Consider the following 19423-nt stretch of genomic DNA (forward strand, 5'->3'; position numbering starts at 1 on the left):
TGATCTTGGTGGGGGCTTTCCATTTATTATGCCCCTGTCATGGACCGATCATCACCTCCTGCGGCTGGTCTTCCATTTTGCCACCCCCCGCCGTGGAGGTACGGAGCCAACTAGATGGTACCGCCCCAGACGCCTTATGGATCCTGAGAGATTCCAAGCGGCGCTGGGGTCTCCACCTGCCTCCATTGCTCACAGCTCGGCGGATGCCTTAGTGGAAGCCTGGGAAAGGGCAGCCTCTGAGGCACTCGACCGGGTTGTACCCTTGCGGCCCCTGACCCGGCGCAGATCCCAGCGAGCTCCATGGTTCTCCGCGGAGCTCCGGGAGATGAAGCGTCGGAAACGGGGCCTAGAGAGCTGCTGGAGGTCCAGCCGATCTGAACCCGACCGATTGCGGTTAAGAACCTACATTAGGTCTTATCTCGCTGCGATGAGGGAGGCGAGGTGTAATTACTTCTCCACCCTCATCGCGTCCGCAGATAATCGCCCGGCCGCCTTGTTTAGGGTGACTCGCTCCCTTCTTAATCAGGAGGTGAGGGAGGATCCCTTGCAGGGTCGTGCCGAGGAGTTTGGTCAACATCTGTCGGATAAAATCGCTCGGATTCGGACCGGTTTGGACTCCAGCTGGGCAGAGTCTGACGATCAGGACACGGGCGGTCTTGTCAATGTTATCTGGGAGGAGTTTGATTCTGTGACCCCTGATGAAGTGGACAGGATTATGGGGAAGCTGAGTTCCACCACATGTTTATTGGACCCGTGCCCTTCTTGGCTGGTTTATGCAGCTAGGGAGAGGACACGAGGCTGGCTCCAGGCGGTTATATCTGCTTCTTTGAGTGAGGGTTGTTTCCCCACCATCTTGAAGGAGGCGGTGGTGAGACCTCTCCTCAAGAAGCCTGCCTTGGACCCAGCTGTATTGAACAACTTTCGTCCAGTCTCCAACCTCCGCTTTCTTGCGAAGGTTGTTGAGAGTGTGGTGGCGCATCAGCTCCCTCTGGTCCTGGATGAAGCGGATTATCTGGACCCTTACCAATCGGGTTTCAGGCCCGGGTACAGCACAGAGACGGCATTGGTCGCTCTGGTGAATGATCTCTGGAGGGCTCGGGATAGGGGGTATTCCTCTGTCCTAGTCCTATTAGACCTCTCGGCGGCTTTCGATACCATCGACCATGGTATCCTGCTGCAGCGTCTCAGGGGATTGGGAGTGGGAGGCACGGTTTTTCAGTGGTTCTCCTCCTATCTCCTGGGACGCTCGCAGTCGGTGTTGGCAGGGGGGCAGAGGTCGACCCCTAGGACTCTCGCTTGTGGAGTTCCTCAGGGGTCGGTCCTCTCGCCTCTCCTGTTCAACATCTATATGAAACCGCTGGGTGAGATCATTCGTGGTTTTGGAGTTGGGTATCATCAATATGCTGATGATACCCAACTTTTTATTTCGACCCCAAACCACCCCAGTGATGCCCTCGCTGTGATGTCCCGTTGCCTGGAGGCGGTTCGGGTCTGGATGGGGAGGAACAGACTTCAACTCAACCCTGACAAGACTGAGTGGCTGTACATTCCGGCTTCCCGAGACACCTGGGATGTTCCACCTCTTTCTATGGGGGGTGAGCTTTTACCCCCTGTGGATAGGGCTCGCAACTTGGGAGTCCTCCTAGATTCACGACTCACTTTGGAGGATCACATAGTGGCCGTGACTAGGGGGGCTTTTGCCCAGGTTCGCCTGGTGCGCCAGTTGCGGCCCTATCTGGACCGGGAGGCCTTGTGTACGGTCACTCATGCGCTCGTGACCTCTCGCCTAGACTACTGTAACGCTCTCTACATGGGACTTCCCTTGAAGACTACTCGGAGGCTCCAACTGGTACAGAATGCGGCCGCGAGAGTTGTCTTGGGAGTTTCCCGGTACTCCCATGTTACACCTTTGCTCCGTGAGCTGCATTGGTTACCAGTTGTCTTCTGGGTAAGGTTCAAGGTTTTGGTTATGATCTTTAAGTCCCTACATGGCATGGGTCCGCGATACCTCGAGGACCACCTGCTGCCGGCGTCGACTCCCCTCCGCCCTGTGCGCGCCCACAGAGAGGGCCTCCTCAGGGTGCCTCCTGTCAGGGAATGTCGACTGGTGGCCCCCAGGGGGAGGGCCTTCTCTGTGGGTGCTCCGGCGTTATGGAATCAACTGCCGGTTGAGCTCCGGATGGCATCAGACCTCCGATCCTTCCGTCGCGGGTTGAAGACCCATTTATTTGAACTAGCGGGTCTGGCCTGATGGGGGTACTTGGGTTTTTTATAGGTTTGTTTTATTATTCTGGTTTTAACTTGGGCATTAATTTAATTATCTTTTAATGTTTGTACTGTTGTTTATATTTATGCCCTGTGAACCGCCCTGAGTCCCTTTGGGAGAAGGGCGGTATAAAAATCTCAATAAATCTTAAATCTTAATAAGAAGATTTCACAACATATTATTCCCCAGCTTTGTATACAGGAGGTTTTTTTACTCTCCCATTGCTATCTCCAAAGAAATCTTTCTTTTATGCAGTTTTATAGAATTGCTATCACTATTTGTTAGGATTTATTTCCTTCTGGAAGTTAAGGTATTATTCATTGTCCTCCTTTCACCCCCTGTGATCAGGTTTGCTGGTTGAGAGTGACTAGCCAAGTCACTTAGTAAGCTTCCATGACCTGACAGTGGACTTTCACATGGCTCTCCAGAGCTGAAGTCCAATATATCTGACTGCTAAATTATATCAGCTCTGATCAATGAAATGACACAGAACTAAAAAATAATCAATTTCCCTAAATATATTGGATTTCATTTCATTGTCAATCTCTAATGTATTGGCCTAAATTGCTGATCTTAATAGCTGTACGATTGCTTAATGGTTTTGTATTGCTGCAACCCAGACTGTCTGTCTCCAGGCAGTTAACAATGTTTTGGGTGGGAACGCTCACTTTAAATCTATTGGTTGCCGCCTAGAGGCAAACTAGCTGTTCAGCAGCCATTAGGGCTGCTTCTGTTGTGAGTGAATAAACACGCTTGCTGTTTGAACGCTCTGCCTAACCAAACCAAGAACATAACACAATCAGTATAGCCTAATTCCTCCATGTTAAGAAACCATCAGTTTGGAAAAGGCTGAATTAGTTCATTGACCTCAGTCATAAAGCCAGGATGCTACATGCTCAAATGTCCTCCCTGTTTTCATATCAATAATAATAATAAAAATAATAATAATAATAATAATAATAATAATAATAATAATAATAATAATAATAATAATAATAATAATAATAATAATAATAATAATAATAAAGTTGGAAGGGACCTTGGAGGTCATCTAGTCCAACCCCCTGCTCAGGCAGGAAACCTTATACCATTTCAGGTAAATGGCTGTCCAGTCTCTTCTTAAAAACCTCCAGTGTTGGAGCATTCACCACCTCTGGAGGCAGGTTGTTCCACTGGTTAGTTGTTCTAACTGTCAGGAAGTTTCTCCTTAGTTCTAGGTTGCTTCTCTCCTTGACTAGTTTCCATCCGTTGCTTCTTGTCCTGATTTCAGGTGCTTTGGAGAATAGCTTGACTCCCTCTTCTTTGTGGTATCATTATTATTCATACGCACAGTAGATCCCTGAAATTAACTATTTGGATAGGAGATTTTTTGATGAGAGTCCCAAGGCCAGATTTTATCTTCATCATAAAAGCTTAAATGCCTCTTCCCAATTCCATGCAGGTCATTTCTTCTATTTGTGGGATTTTTCATTTGAATATGGCCATGATGGTTAGATTTGCCACCATTTGTTTTTAAAAAATATATTTTTAATGTCCTAGTTTAATGCTTTCCCAGATAGTGGTAGGGATGAAAATCATATTTCATAGACATTTCTGTTGATACAATACATTTAGTTCTAAAACTTATTAGAAACAGTCATGGAATATACCATTTCAGCTATTATTATTTATTTCTCAGTCATCTGCAAAACAGCTGTGTTCTGCTTCAAGTAGATAGATGGTTCATAAAAAATAATGAACCGTTCTCTCCAAATAGCAAGTAGAGAACAAGTGTGTTTCATGGGTTCTCTACTTTCAAATCCTGAGTTTATTCTTGCTTTATCTTACTCACTGTGCTCAGCTGACATCATGATAGGAAAAAAAGTGGGTAGAGAGGAAGTCTCAGCGAAGACAACCTGGACAGAGCAGTATCATTGCCTGTTGAAATATACAGGAGGTATTAGGGGAAAAAATCCTTTGTACTAAGCTGGGTAGAAAAATGGAGGAAAATTTGTGGAGGACAGTAAGAATGGATATAAATATATGAATGCGTGACAAATTACAGGAAAGAACATGTAGGTTGGCTCCATGTCTCTAAGAGAAAGAAGACTTTATCTTGCATCTTAACTTTCTCCCTTGCTCCCATTTTGTCTGTAAAATAATCAATTGGATTCTTTCTTATTTTTTTTTTTGAGGAAGGGGAGAGAGAAATAATAATGCAAGAACCTGGTTCTTCTTCCCACATCACTGATTGGCAAAGCATATACTGTAGCTCTTATAAAAAATCCTGCATATCATGGGAAAAAAACAATAAATACTAAATGATTGTATCTTATTCCTCTCACTTGCTTAATTCCATGTCCTTGAGAAAAATAGAAAGTGAGCAATACCATTGTTATTACTCTTACCAACACACTTCCAGTAATGTGGTACAATTTTCTATATTTGCCATAAATCCACACTTAAGGTACAGAGATCAGCTTCATGCTGTAGTATTAAATAACTTGGTTATAAGTAATCTATATCAATCAATTTTGAAGCATGATTTCATCTTTCTTTAATGAGAAACAAAATCTTTCATGTACCTTTTGCTTTTTTACAATGGTTTTAGAGAAACTGTTTGTTAGTTTTTATTATTAACATTAGATGCTGAATCTAACTATAAGATGTAATATGTATTTTAAAATATTCATTCTGATATGTTAAATATCTTTTGTACAAACCAACTATTTATGATAGAAACACAAGCCTAAAATTACAGAAGGTTAAAGGAATATGCCATGCAAATTTTCAGCCTTGAGATTTAGCCTTCAGCTGAATCTTTTTCAATACTTATATTACAAATCAATTATTGGTGAAGCGTTTCCAGCATTAGCCGTTTTGTAATATTTTCTTGCTGTAGCATTTTCTTAACACTCTGCTGATAACAACAAGGATATTTAAATATGTTATTATGGTGTAAGCTTTGTCAGACTCACAGAATAACAACTTGGTGGGATTTTAAGATATCACAAGATTTTTTTTATCCTTTACAGCAGCAAACGTACCTGGTTTCCAACTGTCAACAGTGAATTTGGTAGAGCATGCTTTTTTTAGCCTTTTGTATTTCTAAACCTTATAACTATAATATTTCCATAATTCTCAAACATGGGCATCTGGTCCAAGCCACAGTGACACTGTGGATATCATGGCATCATTGCACTAATAATGTAAATTACATAATGCACATAATTTAACTCTCTTGTTTCCCCTCCTTGTTCCATGGACCACATACACACAGCAGACAATTATGCTAAATGGACTTAGGTAAAGTCAGAGTTCAAGTTACAAACAGAGAGGTAAGCATATCCATCTGAATATTTTTACAGTCCTTTTTAGATCTTTGTGCAAAATGATAAGATGTTTGGAAAACATTTTTCCAAGGATGCTAAGACGAATCTTTCTACATTTTATGGTATATTTCCTATTTCTAAGGGCTGATCTGCATGAGCAGGTTGCTTTAGATCACTGACCATTTTTAAAAACACAAACACACAGTGTACTCTGCTACTACTCCCTGCACAACAATGAGGAAATGTCTGCCTCCCCACCTTTTATTGTTACATGTCAAAAATAATGTCTTCTGACTTGTGCTGACTCAGGCAATGCTGTCTAGTTTTCCCTTGCCTTTCCATTGTAATTGAATACTACTTATTTATTTTTTATTTAATTCCATTTATATCCCGCCCTTTTCCGAAGACTCAGGGCGGCTTACAAGCTTAGCAGTAGCCTTCATTCTATGTATATGCCTGCTTATTAGGGCTTTCACACCCCCCCCCAAGCGGCATTATTACAAAATCAGCTTAATTGCCCCCAACAATCTGGGTCCTCATTTTACCTACCTCGGAAGGATGGAAGGCTGAGTCAACCTTGAGCCTGGTGGGATGCGAACCTGCACTAATTGCAGGCAGCTGGTGTTACTTAAGGAGGCATTAGCCCACTGCTCCACCAAGGACTCTTATGGGAATGGTACTCCCTTCTGGTCACTGATTGTTGTTCTTGTGGATAGTGGTAAAAAGGTCAGTGTTTCTTGGGGTTTTTTATTTTACATTTCACTGATGGAATAGTGAACTCTTCCTTCCTACCTTCCTTTCTTTCTTCCCCATAAAGCAATGAAACTAGGGTCTGTCCTTGTTTTTTTAAAAATCATGTGAAATTGACAAGAGTTTGCCCCTTTCTCCTTCCAGCAGAAGTGACATGAAAAATGGAACATTTTATGTGTTCTTTTATCACTTCAGGAGGATTTACAAAAATGGGAATTCAGCAGGAAGAGGCTATGGTAACATGGTTTAGAAAGAACATCAAGCCATTGCCACGGCCATGGAAGATAAAGGGGATAAAATCTGGAAAGGGGTTTCTAAAACCAGCTTCAGACCTTGCACAATCCCATCAAGTTCCTCTGTCCTGGAAGTATCCAATCTTTTTCAGCCTTATGCAAGAAACAACTATTAAAGTAGTAACACTTTTTTGCAATCTGTGCTTGCTGAAGGATTTTTTTTGGGAATTTTTTTAATCAAAGATCTCACATCCCTAATTATAATGCATGACCATGTCTCCTGTTCCTATTAGTTTGATATTCATGCAGATGAATGCTTTCATAGGTCTACAGAGAAGTCATGTACCACAGAACCAATGGGAACTCACATTAAGTAGGTACTTGCTACTTAATTTTTCTACACTAGTTCTTATTACATAATTATCTATGGCTAGAATATCTTTCTAACTAATTCTTTTTTATCTTAAATCTTGGCAGCATCCTAAATCTTGAACAATTATGTCCCTCCCAAGCAATTTCCTATATTTATAATGTTCTTACCAGTCACTAAAGTATTACACTGGATTTTGTATTCCAGTTTGCATTACTGTATAATCCAATCATAAGTACCATTTCTCCAACTCCTTCTGTGTCTGTGAGTGTGTGCCTTTGTCAATGGTGACTCTGGGCACTTACCTTGTAGCAGTGAAAATATTAATAGCTTACATGGGTTTTAAATATCTTTAAAAATCATGAAGTTTGTTGAAAAGGTTGTATAACTTTGTACCTGTACTTCAGAAAAGCCAGTTTTGTCTAGTGGTTATACATGCTACCAGTGCTTTTTTTGTATAAGAAAAAGGTGCCGGAACTCACACATGTCATACAACCTGCCTTGCCTATCCTACAAGGTTCCATCCAAAAAAGGTGCCGGAACTCCGTTCTGAGCGTTCTATGAGAAAAAAAGCCCTGCATGCTACAAACCAGAGACCATGAGTTCCACAAAGCTCATAGTTTTTAAAGATATTTAAAACACATATAAGCCATCAATATTTTCATTGCTACAAGAATGAGGAAAGAAATACTGTGCAACATTTTTTTTAATTTTTACTGTCCATTTCTTTGAAACCTTTATAATCTTTTTTCCCATTTCTTTTTCTTCTTTGATTCATATAAGCTATTTTATTTTCCGTTTTAATATATGTTTATATTTATGTTTGTGCATTCACATGTTGCTCAAAAAGATCCACCACATTGATTTGCAGAAAACATTTCAATCAAATCTATGTATAATATGTTCAATTTAAGTTTCCAAATTAAGAATGTGAATTGGGATGATCAATACAGTCCAAAACACTGAAGGGCAACAATACTTATAATTGTGCAGTGATTTCTTTTGAATCATTGTATGCTGTGAGTTCCCAGTATATCTGCATTGCTTTATTTTTTAAATTTTTTTTACTGTTAATAAGCATCCAATGTCATTCTGTCCTACTGCATCTTTTTTTTATTTAAAAAGTTTTACAATACATTTTGACTTTAATCCCCCCCTCCCCCACCCCTACCTAACCCTCCCTATCCCTCTCCCCCATTCCCTCCTCCCCCCCCCGACTTCCCAGAGCTAAATACAGGGTATAAAATCAAAAAACAAACATAAGCACCCCTATGTTATCAGCAATAAACTATTAATTCTATCTCCCTCTAGCTCATATAAAATGAATACAAACAATATTAATATTACAAATAAAGTAAAAAAGAAAAAGAGAAAACAGAAAAAGAGCTTTACTCAGAATAGATTTTCTTAATCCCAGTCCTTATTCATATTAATTTCAAAAAAAAGAAAAAAAAACTTTCACCTACTATTTACATTCTCCAACCTTTCTCTAATTTCTAAACAAATTCTCAGTTACGCGCCAAAAGCGCCTATCTCTATTAACCTTAATAATCTCCAACCAAACTAAACTATGATCAAAAATAGTTCTTGCATGTATCACGCCAAATGTCTCGCAGTTCCAAATCATCCTTGAGTTCAAATAAAAAGAGTAAAAAAAAGGTTTAAGCAGTCTGTAAGACAACTTGTTGTTAATTAGGAGCTTGCATACCCATTCTTAGTTCAACACATTCTTTTAGTCCATAACCCTAATATACTTTTCTAACAAGCAAATAACATCCATCTTAAATTGTGTTAAATATTAAAAAAACTTTCTTTCTCCTCTATGATAAATTTAATCCATTGACATTCTAATTTAAAAATTTAATCACCAATCTTAACGCTCCAAAGCTTTTGGAGCACGTCTGTCATGACCCCCAAAACTTCTTTGGACCGCGCCCCTCCCACAGCTTCACTGTAAGTACACTTTGGAGATTCCATAACTTTCTGCTGGTCTTGCTCTTGCTCTCGTCTCGCTCTTCTTAGGGCGGCACGCGTCATCCTCTGGCCTCCTGCAACATCCGATGAAACTGTATCTTGATCCCCTCCAACACCATTGTCCTCTATCTGTCTGTCTGCAACATCTTGAAGCTTTCCCTCGCCGTATCCCTTTACAGCTTCCAAAAATGATAGGGGGGTTGCTTTTAACACATTGCTATAAAAATCACGTGCCTGGGCCACAGTAACCAGACGATGTCTTTTACCTTCATGCGTCACCACCAGTCCAACTGGAATCTCCCATCTAAACTTAATATCACATTTCTTAAGTTCCTGTACTAGAAATGCAAAATCTTTCCTTCTCCTTAAAATCTTCGGAGGAATCTCTTTTAAAACCAAGACTTCTTGCTCAGCCACTACCAATTTAGTATCATAAGCAGCTTGAATGACTTCATCTCTAATTACTCTCTTTGTAAAATAGACCACCACATCTCTGGGTAACTTCCTCTGTCTTGCAATCCATGAATTTACACGAAAAATTTTGTCCATATTTCCCTCAATTTCAGATGCTGGCTGGCCCAATACCCCTTCCAGAGCCTCAGAAATCAGCTGCTTTAAATCTTCTTTACAATTCTCCTTTAAACCCCTGATTCTAATAGCATACTGCATCTGATGATACTAAACAAGGCTCAATTCTCCGTCCATTTTATCCCTTATATTTTCATTTTCTAATACCTTTGCTTCTAATATAGAGTTCTTTTGACTGAGATCCTTCACTTTTACATCCAGCTGTTGCACACATTCAGCTACAGATTCAATCATAGACAACATGTCCACCCTCATTGCTCTAAACTTCTCTTCCATCTTCTTCTCCAATTTCTCCATTTTCTCCTCCATTTTCTCCTCCAGCTTTTTCAACTTTTCATCCATCATGTCAGACATCAATTGTGAATGCTTTCCAAGAGCATCTTGTAAATCCTTAAGCGTCAATGCCAGAGGAGGTGCAGGAGGAAGCAAAGCTTGCAATGAGGTCTGTTGTGTCCTACTGCATCTTGTTCTCCTCTCCTAAAGTTTCTATGAGGTGAGACACAGTGTGAAAAAGAATTGGCAACAATTCAAACATTTGCTTTTGTGTAACTGACATGCAGAATCTGAAGCATGTATATATGCAATAGACATATTATGGATTTGTATGGTAGGATTTGTATTTGTATTTGTATGGTAGGATTTTAATTGCCCTGTAAACCGCCTACGGGAATAGGGCAGTATATAAGTTAAATAATCGCAGATAATCGCCCGGCCGCCCTGTTTAGGGTAACCCGTTCCCTCCTTTCTCAGGAGGTGAGGGAGAAGCCCATGCAGAGGCAGGCTGAGGAGTTTAGCCAGCATCTGGCGGACAAAATCGCTCAGATTCGGACCGGTTTAGACTCTGACTGGGCAGAGTCTGATGGGGAGGAATCGAGTGGTCTTGAGAGTATTATCTGGACTGAGTTTGATCCTGTGACTCTCGAGGAGGTGGACAGGATTATGGGGAGGCTGAGTGTCGCGCCCCGCGGGCTCGACGCCCAGCGGCGCCACGGGCGTGACACTTACCGGCGCCGGCTTCACCTGCTCCTAGCACTGATGTCCTCGGTGGGGCCCGGGCCGAGAGAACACCCCAACGGCTGCGGCAGCAACAACGGCCTCCACACGTGCACGCCGAGCCGGCTGGAGCCCCGACGGTGCGCGCGTGCGTCGTGCAGCCCGGCCCCGCCCTGCCGGCTACGGTGGCCTCGCAGGGACCTGGGCCCAGCTTTGTCCTGCCGGCTACGGTAGTGTTGTGACTCAGGGCCAGCCGGTGGGTCCGACAGCCGGGTCCGATGTATCGGAGGACTCAGATGTGGGGGAGGAGGGAAACGAACCGGCTGATGATGATTTGGAGGCTTTGCAGAGTCCTCAGCCGGGGACCTCTTCTCAGCTGTGTGAGCCCGAGAGTGCGGAGGATGATGACCCACAGCTGGCCCTGTTCAAGGACGCCCGACGTAGGAGGCAGACGAGCAGGGACAAACAAAGAAAGACTATGGGACTCCTCGGGAGGAGGCACAGGGAGACCACGCCCTGAGCTCTCTATAAAAGAAGTGTTTGGGGAGGGGCTAGTTGCTGAAAGCAACTTTTTCGTTTGAGAAGACAAGCTCTTGTGTTTTGTTATCTGCGTAATTAAACCTTGGCAGAAGCCTTTTAGCCTTGGACGCTTTCCAGACTCGTCTCTTAATTAGGGGTTGGGAGAAGAGGGCTGGTTCAGAACAGTTTGCTTTCAGCCACCCACCCCTTAATACTACGATGGAGCAGCTTCTTGCCGAGAATGCCCAGCTCAACCAGCAACTCACCTTGCTGGCCACTCAGGTGGCACAACTGCAGGCTCAGGTACATGCTGCCCCCCCACCCAGGAGGAAATGTCAGTTAGCTATGCCGGATAAGTTTGCTGGTAAACCAGAACTGTTTCCTGCCTTCCTGGGACAATGCCAGCTTTATATCAGCGTGAGAGCAGCTGATTTCCCCACTGACCGTGATAAGGTGGGATTCGTGTTGAGCCTTCTGTCGGGAGATGCAGCTCGTTGGGGCACGCCTCTGTTGGCACAGCCTAGCCCTTTGTTGGATAACTTTGGGGGGTTTTGTGACCATATGCGCCTCATGTACGAGGACCCGATTAAGGCGCAGACCGCCACCCGACGTCTGAAAGCTTTGAGGCAGGGTCAGCGCCCCCTACAGGCCTATATCAGCGATTTCCGGCTGCTTAGCCAGGATTCCGCCTGGAATGAGGCTGCGCTCGTGGATGCCTTTCAGGATGGCTTGTCAGAGGAGATGTTGGATGAGCTGGCCCGCGTGGACATTCCCTCAGATCTGAATGGGCTGATCCATCTTTGTCTGCGGATCGATGCCCGGCTGCAGCAGCGTAAGAGTCGCCGTGCCACCCCACAGACCCCTGCCGCCCCTGTTGTGCGTGAGCCCCCAGTCCAGAGGGAGGAGCCAATGGAGCTGGGTGCCGCCAGGTCCCGTCTATCGGTGACGGAAATGGACAGACGACGATCGGAGGGGTTGTGTTTTTACTGTGGGGACCCTGGACATTTGGCTGCTTCTTGCCCAAAGAAGCGTCAGCGGGCGTCAGTGACCAAGCCAGCTCCGAGAAAGTCCCCTGCTTTGCTATCGGGAAACGGTCCGAGCCCGATCTAGACGGTGTGAAAGATCGGGCGACCCACAACGATCACGCCGAGCGACGCCGTTCCGACGGTGCCTGTGAACCTCCACGGCATTTGATTTTGGAGGCACGACTGATCCTTCCTGGCAAGCCAGAGGGGATTCCGGTCCATGCCTTAATTGACTCTGGGGCTACCACTAACTTTATGGATTCGGCCTTTGTGGCCAAATGGGCTGTTCCCCAGTGTCCGGTGGATCCGCCCATGCTTGTGGAGACCATCGATGGTCGAGTGCTCCTGTCCGGGCCTATCACGGCCGCCACGCAACCCGTGTGTATGGCCATCAGTACCCATGTGGAGGCCATTCAGTTTTACGTCACTTCGGATCTGCACTTCCCCGTGGTCTTGGGACTGGCGTGGCTCCGGGCGCATGATCCACAGATCTATTGGTCTCAGAACTTGGTCACCTTCCCAAGTTTGCAGTGCGTGGACCACACCCGCCATATCTGTGCCGGCCAGGTGGAGGGTTCCTCAGGGGTTTCCTTGCCTCCCGTACTGTCCGACTTTGCTGACGTGTTCAGCGAGTCAGAGGCGGACCAATTACCCCCGCACAGGCCCTACGACTGCTCCATTGACCTAGTCCCTGATGCGCCTCTCCCAGTGGGGCGTTTGTACTCCATGTCGGAGCCCGAGTTGGCCGCATTGCGGGACTTCCTGACAAAGAACTTGGCTCGTGGATTCATCCGGCCCTCGTCCTCGCCAGTGTCTGCGCCCGTGCTCTTCGTCAAAAAGAAGTCGGGCGAGTTACGGCTTTGCTGTGACTACCGGAAACTCAACGCTATCACGGTGCGTAACCGCTACCCGCTGCCCCTCATCCCCGAGCTCTTGGACCGACTCCGGGAGGCTAAGATCTTCACGAAACTGGACCTGCGTGGAGCTTACAACCTCGTCAGGGTTCGGCCGGGTGATGAGTGGAAGACAGCGTTTGGTACTCGCTATGGACATTTCGAGTACACGGTGATGCCGTTTGGCCTGACCAACGCCCCCGCTGTGTTTCAGCATTTTATGAACGACATCTTTCGGGATCTGTTGGACCAGTTTGTTGTGATTTACCTGGACGACATCCTGATTTACTCCCCGTCGCGTGAAGCGCATCATCAGCATCTCCGTCAGGTCCTGCAGCGCCTCCGGAAACATCGGCTGTTTGCCAAGTTGGAGAAGTGCCAGTTCTACCAGGTGACCATTGATTTCTTGGGCCACCGCATTTCTCCCGAGGGCATCGCCATGGATCCAAGTAAAGTTGAGTCGTTGCAGAGTTGGCAACCCCCGCGTCGCGTGAAGGATGTTCAGCGACTTCTTGGATTTGCCAACTACTATCGGACATTCATCCCTGGCTTTGCTGCCTTGACAGCCCCCCTCACCCGGCTCCTGCAGAAGAAGACTCGGTTCCAGTGGAACGCCCCCGAACAACAGGCGTTCCAAGCTTTGAAGGACGCCTTCATGAAGGAGCCCATCTTGAAGCATCCTGACCCGCAACGGCCGTTTGTCGTGGAGGCGGACGCCTCCGACATTGCCATTGGGGCCGTGTTACTCCAGGCAGCGACGCCCTACGGTACCCTTTTCCCTTGCGCGTATCACTCTCGGAAATTGAATCCCTCGGAGCGCAACTATACCATCTGGGAGAAGGAGCTGCTGGCCATCAAGGCGGCGTTCGAGGCTTGGAGGCATCATCTGGAGGGGGCGCGGCATCAAATCGAGGTCCGGACGGACCACAAGAATCTGGAAAGTCTGCAGACCGCTCGGAATTTGAACCAACGCCAGATCCGGTGGTCCCTCTTCTTTGCGAGGTTTGACTTTCGGGTGCGGTATATACCAAGCGGGCACAACCAGAGAGCGGATGCTCTGTCCAGGAAGCCCGAGTACACCCGAGTGGAAGACAAGCTTCCGCCCAGGACAGTGATCCCCGTCGAGTCTTTTGCTGCGGTACGGGAGCCGGTGGATATACGGGCTCGGATCCGGGAGGCGCAGCAGCAGGAGGCGTGGGTGGCTCAGCGGAAGGAAGAGGTGGGGCCAGATTCGCCTTGGTCGGTCACGGATGGACTCCTGTATTATCGTGACCGGCTCTATGTTCCAGGAGGGCCACTCAGGGGACTCGTCCTCAGCCAATGTCATGATAACCCGGCTGCGGGGCATTTTGGCCTGTTCAAGACTCTGAACCTGGTCTCCCGTACTTTCTGGTGGCCCCGAGTCCGACACGATGTCCAGTCTTATGTCACCTCCTGCGTCCCATGCAGGCAGGCCAAGTCAGCGACAGGGGCCCCGCCTGGTTTACTGCAGCCTTTGCCAACGCCCAAGAGACCCTGGGGGGCTGTGTCCATGGACTTTCTGACGGATCTACCCCCATCCTCCGGCTTCACGACAGTGTTTGTGGTGGTGGACATGTTGACCAAGATGGCGCACTTCATCCCCTGTCGCGGCTTACCGTCAGCTCGCGCCACTAGTCGCATGTTCATCCAACAGGTGTTCCGGCTGCACGGCCTTCCCGACAGGGTCGTCTCCGATAGGGGGGCCCAGTTTACAGCCCGCTTCTGGCAGGAGTTGATGCGGGCGTTGGACATTAAGGTTTGCCTCTCGTCCGCGCATCATCCTCAGACCGACGGGGGTACCGAGAAGGTCATCGGCATCTTAGAGCAGTATCTGCGCTGCTATGTTAACCTGCAGCAGGACAACTGGGTGGACTATTTGGCCATAGCCGAGTTTGCCTTTAATAACTCGCAACACACCTCCACGCAGATGACACCGTTCTTGGCCAACGTGGGTTATCACCCCAGGTTCTTCCCTCTTTCTCCCGTGGACTCACCGGAGCCGGCAGCGAACGAATTCATGGCGGAGTTACAGGCGATCCATCGGTTGGTGCGACGGCAGCTGGAGAAGGCCAAGGCCGACTACAAGAGGTTCGCCGATCGGTCGAGAAGGGATACGCCTCCACTATCGGTGGGGGATCGGGTCTGGCTGTCCACCAGGAACCTACCATCCACTCGGCCGGCGAGGAAGCTGGACCACCGTTACCTTGGACCGTTCCCAGTCGAGGCCGTCATCAACCCGGTCGCCTATCGTTTAACTCTGCCACGTTCCCTGCGCGTGCACCCCGTCTTCCATCGGTCCTTGTTGGTCCCCGAACAACCGGCCTGTCCACTTCGCCAAGCGGAACCTCCCCCATCAGGAACTCGTGATGGAGGCAGCACCCCCGAGTACGAGGTCGCCAGCATCAGGGATTCCCGCTGGCTGAAAGGTCGCTTCCAGTACCTGATCGAGTGGAAAGGGTACGGGCCGGAGGACTTCACATGGGAAGACGCGACCGCCGTTCATGCCCCTGCGTTGGTGACTGCTTTTCACGAACAGTTCCCATCCCGACCGCATCCGGATCGGCAGACCCGAGGGAAGGGCCCTGCGGTGCGGGATAGTGTTGTGACTCAGGGCCAGCCGGTGGGTCCGACAGCCGGGTCCGATGTATCGGAGGACTCAGATGTGGGGGAGGAGGGAAACGAACCGGCTGATGATGATTTGGAGGCTTTGCAGAGTCCTCAGCCGGGGACCTCTTCTCAGCTGTGTGAGCCCGAGAGTGCGGAGGATGATGACCCACAGCTGGCCCTGTTCAAGGACGCCCGACGTAGGAGGCAGACGAGCAGGGACAAACAAAGAAAGACTATGGGACTCCTCGGGAGGAGGCACAGGGAGACCACGCCCTGAGCTCTCTATAAAAGAAGTGTTTGGGGAGGGGCTAGTTGCTGAAAGCAACTTTTTCGTTTGAGAAGACAAGCTCTTGTGTTTTGTTATCTGCGTAATTAAACCTTGGCAGAAGCCTTTTAGCCTTGGACGCTTTCCAGACTCGTCTCTTAATTAGGGGTTGGGAGAAGAGGGCTGGTTCAGAACAGGTAGCCTCACAGGGTCATGGGCCCAAAACAGCTGTGGAAACGGCCCTTGCGGTGCTGGCGGGCGGGGCCCACGGCAGCGGAGCCCGTTTGCAAAACAAGAGGACTGGGGGCTCGCCAGCCTTGCGAAGGGGTGGCAAGCGGCAGGGGGAAGCTGTGTTTGCAACAGGAGGAAAGGTGCCGGGACCAGGGACGGAGGTGGGGGTGGTGTCTAGCGGCGACGGGACGAGCGTTCGCGAGGAAACTCACCTGGGAGGTGGAGGGTGCCGGGTGGCGGGACGTGTCGCAAAGGGAGGTGTTTGGGAGAAACAGGAGTTAAGTAGGGGATGGGCGGAAGTGGGTGCGGCCGGGTGGGGCGTGGGTGTGTACATGCAATGTGTATTTAACAGCGTTGGATGCGGGTAGCAGCCAACGCTGGCTTTGTTCCGTTTGAAGATCGTTTGCTTTTGCTTATTAAACTGTTTTGGAAACTCAGCTTTCGTCTCGGTTGCTTGAATCTCCTGCTCTCCGGACGAGGTTTGAGAGAAAGCCAGCGTTTCTCACCCTTTCATTTTTCCCTTCTGAGCGACAAGTGGGTGAGTTGTATGGCGGAGGGATCGCAGGGGCCCGCCTCGGCGGCTGCTTCGGAGATGGAGGTCGGGCCTGAGATGGGGGCCGGGGCTGGTGTAGCCTCCCCCAGGCCAGTGGATGTGGGAGAGGTCGTGCTCCCGGCGGTTCGGCCTAGGCAGCGGCCATCGTTGCTCGAGGATCGCTTGGTGGAGCCAAGGGAGGCAGGGGCCCAGAGCCACGGCAGAGGGAGGAGGCCGGGTCTTGCCCTGGGCCAAAGAGGATATGAGGAGGCCCACGAACCTCGGCTGAGGGGTCCTTCGTTAGCATGGAGGGAGCGCTGCCTTGTGGAGGACGAGGGGGAGGAGTGGAGTTATTCCACCACCCCTGGTAACCGGACTATGGACATTCTGCGAACCAGGTTCGGGGAGGCTGGTGGCCAGGAACCGGGCCAATGGTCCCCTGCCGGGGCTCCGCCTTTGGATGCGCCATCCCACCTGAACCAACCTGGTCTGGGCATGCCTCGTGAGGGCTCTGCTCCTGTAGGCCTCGGGCGAGGTGCTGCAGGGTTGTGGTCAGGGACGGACGACAGGCCCGGGCAGTCGACAACACGGCTAGTTGGAGCCTCTCCTGTGCTGGGCCCGCAAGTGGCTTCGTGGGGACCAGGAGTGGTATGGGGACCTCCACCTTTGTCAGTTACTTATGATGGCCACCCTGACCGCCTGGCGATGTTCCTGGGCCAGGTGATAGGACATATGGACCAGTATGCCCAGGCTTACGTGTCCCAGAGGGCTATGGTGGTGGCAGTAACAGCTTGCCTGCAAGGGGAAGCAGCGGCTTGGGCAGCTGATTTATACAGCGACCACGCTCGGGAGCTCGGGGATGTTGGCCTGTTTTTGGAGTCGTTGCGGGCTCGTTTCGAGGACATTTCCCGGGTGCAGCGGGCCGAAGCCGACATCCTTTCTCTACGGCAGCGAGGTCGATCTGCGCTGGAGTACGTGAGGGAGTTCCGTAAGGTGGCCGGGAAGTTGCGTTCGTGGCCGGAGCATCTTCTTGTCCACCATTTTAGGGCTGGCATGGACGGGGCTCTCCGTCGAGCTTGTGTGGTCCGCGGCGTTCCAGCACGGCTGCAGGAGTGGTACCGTGTGGCCGTGGAGCTGGACGTGGGTTTGCAGGACGTGCGAGGCCGGTTTGAACCTCCTTCTGGAAGCCGACGGCCGGCCGAGAAGACGAAAGTGGCAGAGCCATCTGTAGCAGCGTCTACACGGCCTTCCTCCCAGCCAGCACGGGCTGCTCTGAGGTGTTTCAGATGTGACCAGCCAGGACACCGGGCAGTCGATTGCCCTCTGCCTCCTGCCCGGCCAGCCCCTGTTTCCCCAGCACGGGGGACCGGGACTCGGAGATCCATGGAGCGGACACGGGCCACTCACCAACTAGGCGGAGATGTCTCCAGACCAGCTGCTCCTGTTCGGGTGGAGACGCCGGTAGAAACACAGCCTCCTCCGTACGAGAGTCCAGAGGAACAGGATCTAGACGAAGATCCGATGGTAAGTGCTCCGGTTTGTCCTTTTGTATTTCCTGTGGTGCTGGTCAGTCCCTGCATCGGTCAGAGAACGGCATATAAAGCCCTCGTAGACTCAGGTAGCACACGGTGCCTAATGAGCCAAGCGGTGGTAGCAAGGCTGGGAGTCACGGTGAAGCGACTAACTAGCCCGCTACGCTTTCAACAGGTGGACGGGTCTCTTTTGGGGGGGGCACCTGTTACTCACGTCACTGAGCCGATCCGATTGGAGATGGGCGATCACTGGGAGACTTTACGGTTTATAGTGGTGCCTTCTATGACCGAGGCAGTTATTTTGGGGCTCACATGGTTGGATCGGTGGGGTCCTACGATCTGGTGGGAGGGGGGTAGCCGCCATCTCCGGTTGGGGTTGGGCCCACAACCTCCGCGAGAGCACGCATTCTTGGGACCACTACACACGGGGGAACGGGAGAGGGTCTGTGCGGGTGGGTTAGCGCAAGAGGCTCAAGTACCCCGTGAATACTCCGACCTGTTGGACGTCTTCAATGAACGGGAGTGCGACACGCTACCACCTCATCGCTCCACGGACTGCGCCATTGAGCTGGAAAAGGGTGCTAGGCTACCAAAACCCCGGATGTACACCATGTCCCCGAAAGAAATGCAGGAACTCCGGCGGTACATCGATAAGAACCTGGAGCGGGGATTCATCCAGCCAGCACGGTCTAGGATGGCGGCGCCCGTGCTGTTTCGCGAGAAAAAGGATGGTGGGCTTAGACTGTGCGTGGACTATCGCGGTGTGAACGCGGTGTGCGTTGAGCACCTTTACCCGCTTCCACTAATGAAAGATCTGTTGGCCCACCTGGCTAAAGGTCGGGTTTTTACCAAACTAGACCTCAGGGAGGCCTATTATCGTGTCCGAATCAAAGCAGGGGACGAATGGAAGACGGCGTTCAACTGTCCTCTGGGTAGTTTCCAGTTTAGGGTGATGCCGTTTGGGCTACAGGGTGCTCCCGCCGTCTTCATGCAATTGATTAACCAGGTCTTGCATGAATTCTTATATCGTGGGGTCTTGGTTTACCTGGACGATATCCTGGTTTACACCGAGACGATGGAGGAGCACATCGCCTTGGTTAGGCGGGTATTAACGAAATTGCGGGACGCACGGCTCTTTGTGAAACTATCCAAGTGCGAGTTCCACCGGCAGCGACTTGATTATTTGGGGTACAGAATCTCTGCAGGGGGGGTAGAAATGGACCCAAAAAAGGTGGAGGCCATCCAGCAGTGGCAGGCCCCGCGGACACGGCGGTAGTTACAAGCGTTTCTAGGCTTCGCGAACTTTTATCGCC

Source organism: Vipera berus, assembly GCF_964194415.1.
Source record: "Vipera berus genome assembly, chromosome: 3".
Taxonomy (NCBI): Eukaryota; Metazoa; Chordata; class Lepidosauria; order Squamata; family Viperidae; genus Vipera; species Vipera berus.